Here is a 3,090-nt window from a genome sequence, read left to right on the forward strand (position 1 = left end):
CCAAGTGTCATTTTCTCTGTCTCATCTCATTCTTTTTTTAAAAAAACACTTGACTTTGTCCTAGAGGGTCACCTGCCCAAATAGCCACTAGCAAAATAGGGGAAGAAGAAGGTGGTGGTGGGGTCTATAAACCAGTGAATGATTCCTGCCAGCCTTTGTCTTATGATGACTGTTGGCTCATGATGGGGTATATGTGCATTCACCACACCAGTGCTTACTTTGACACCAAGAGGGAGGAGGATACATTAGTTTGCTACACTAGACAGAGGCATTTGCAACACGAGCAGACAGCCAAGTTCTGGCAGGGCCAAAACCAGCCCCTGCCAGACTAAGAAATCATTGTAATTTGACCCTTCCTGTCACAAGCAGTGTGCTGTTCTTTTATTATTGACTCTAACTCTTAAATATCCCAGTCATGGATGGAAAATTCAGGATCAATTTACAAGAGACACATTTTCTACATGGAAGTTTCTTCTGTGCAGGTGTTGTGCAGAAACCCATGTGTAGTGACCGCCAGGGGCATAGCAAGGTTGGAATGGGCCAAGATGAGATTTTAAAATGGGCCCCCAGCCCCTCAAAGTCCAGGCCCTCCACACACCCCAGGCCCTCAAGGATTGAAGTCTGATATTTCAAAATAAGTATGCTGCCTGGAAATACATTTCACTGAATACACACATGCACACTTCACAGTATATAGTGATATACATTGAGTACTATATATTTGTGCTACTTTTAATGCCTAGAACACACTAGCAACGCTAATGATTAAAATGGCCCCCTCACTGCAGATTAGCAAAGGAGACTTTCAAACATGCAGGGTGAGCCTATGTTTGTTTTCTCAGAATTCTGAACAAATTCAGTAAAGTTTAATTCCAGGAGGTTTTTCACACCAGGCTTTTAAAGCCCTTTAACACACATCTCCTCTGGAATGGAGGTGCTGCATTCACATGTTGGCCAGATTGACCCTGAAGTCCCTGCAAGTTATTGGAGAGCAGTTCACACACAAGAAAAATAAAATAAAATAAAATAAAAGCACAACACATGCTTCACAGTTCTCACTCAGACCTTCTGGGTTGCAAAACAACTTGAACATAAGTGCATTTATGAATGAATGAATGAATGAATGAAAATAAATAAAATATACTTGTTCCAGAAGTTTTTTTAATTTTCTGCCCTGAAACAGTCCACTTATAGGCCTTTTTAGATAGTTTTTGTTTTTAAAGCCAGCACATTTTTCAGTCTGTTTTAAATTATATATTCAGAGACTTCTCAGTCTCGCCCCACCACCCATATCAAAGCCCTATGGCAAGCAGATCCCTATATATGGGGGTAACCACAAAAAGGAATTCACAGCCTACCTTGCAAAAGCTGTGCTGGATGGGCTGGTCTGCTGCAGGGAGCTCTGCCAGCCTCCTTCCTGGCTTGCTGGGGCCTACTCAAGTTCAGGCTTCAGGGAGGCCTACTCGGAGGCCTCTCTGGAAGCCCCGCCCACCTGCAGATCAGCTGAGAGGCGGGGAGAGAAGAGCTCTGCAGTTTGCAGGCTGCTCCTATCCTAGGCCTCACCGATCCTCCTAGGCCGGAACTGGAGGCAAGTGGCTGAGGGGCCCTGGGGCTGGGCAGGTGGGCAATGGGGTGGGGGTGGGAGGAACTGGTGTGGTGCCCCCACCTCAGTGGCGCCTAGGGCATGTGCCCTGCCTGCCCCCCCCCCCAGTTCCGCCTATGGTTCCCTGTGATCTGACAGTATGGAGTGTTAAGAGGTGCAGTTCTGCCTACAGCTTCTTCCTCCTGAGTGAGGCTGTCTTCCAGGGTCCCAAAGCAGCCAGATAGGTGGGGATTGAACCTACATGTAGAGAGCACAATGCTTTTTTAGTCCACCACCTTCACCATTTGGCCACCTTGCCCAGTAAACCCCGCCCCTCATCCTACCCTAGCCCCATCATGCTTCCACAGACCTTACTGAGTGCACTGCATTTGCCTCTCTGTTTCTGCATTGATCTTAGAATGCTGCTTGCTCTGCCACACAGACCCCTCCCCCCAAAAATAAAATAAAATCTTGAGACTCCCGTGAGTGGCAGCTGGCAGAGAGGAAATTCCCCCAAAAGGGAATTCTAAAGGTATGGTCTTCTATTCACTCCTGGCTGCAAGCTGCCTGGAGAATTGAACTCTGAACTTTTAGCATGGTAGCTGGGATTGCTAGCCAGCAGCAATAGAGAAAAATAGCACCAAGAAGAACAGACATTTCTGCCCAGATATCTTCTAATAGCCAGTCTTCAAGGAAAGCAGTGGGCTAGGGAAGAAAATATGGAATTATCTTTGCACAGGGGCCATACTAATTTTCTCTGTATCATTCCAATTTTAGTACTGTTACATGTCACCAAAGTAAGCACAATAGCCATGTCTTCTAAGCACTTATAAATGGTCGCAGCCTCAAAGGCCTTCCATTTCATGACACAGACAAAAAAAGTGTGGGGAGGCTTCCTGCCCTTTGCCTCCTACCTAGGCTCTCATATCTTGGGAATCTCAAATACGAATGCTTCCTGTGTCCCTATATTTACATACTGCATTTCAGCAAAAGTTCCCAAAGTGGTTTACATCTATATAAGTAAGCAAGTAGGTAAATGAATGAATGTGAATGAATGGCTCCATCCCCAAAGGGCTCACAATCTAAAAAAGAAATATAAGCTAGATGCCAGCAACATCCACTGGAGAGATGCTGTGCTGGGGATGGATTGGGTCAGTTGCTCTCCCCCTGCTAAATTAAAGAGCAGTGGTGAGGGCTTTGAGGCTCTGGGGAGAAGTTATTTGCATGGCAAGCTGTCCGAATGGTGATGTCGTAAATCTGTTAGCTCGGCTAACCCAACAGGATTTACAATCCCCTTCAGCACTCCCTGATTAGATAACAGAAAGCGGCAGCAGAACTGCACGAGTGAAAAATAAAAGGCTCACAAGAAAACAGTAAATAAATTAAGTCCCCCTGAACAGAACTAGGTACCCGCCTCTAACAATAACTGAGTAATGTGAAAAGAGAACACAGATCAAGGAATGCAAATAGCGAAGGACGATAGAAGCAAGGAATTAGCAGAACAAGCA

At 45.7% G+C, this 3,090-nt stretch overlaps 1 non-coding gene across 1 annotated transcript; it reads right to left on the bottom strand.

The window, feature by feature from the left end:
* Positions 1-2,276: 2,276 nt before the first annotated feature.
* Positions 2,277-2,383, bottom strand: LOC128332237 (U6 spliceosomal RNA). The gene has a single exon (XR_008310640.1). It is a non-coding gene; the product is annotated as a U6 spliceosomal RNA (small nuclear RNA).
* Between the last annotated feature and the right edge of the window lie 707 nt (positions 2,384-3,090).

Source organism: Hemicordylus capensis, chromosome 6 (assembly GCF_027244095.1).
Source record: "Hemicordylus capensis ecotype Gifberg chromosome 6, rHemCap1.1.pri, whole genome shotgun sequence".
Lineage (NCBI taxonomy): Eukaryota > Metazoa > Chordata > Lepidosauria > Squamata > Cordylidae > Hemicordylus > Hemicordylus capensis.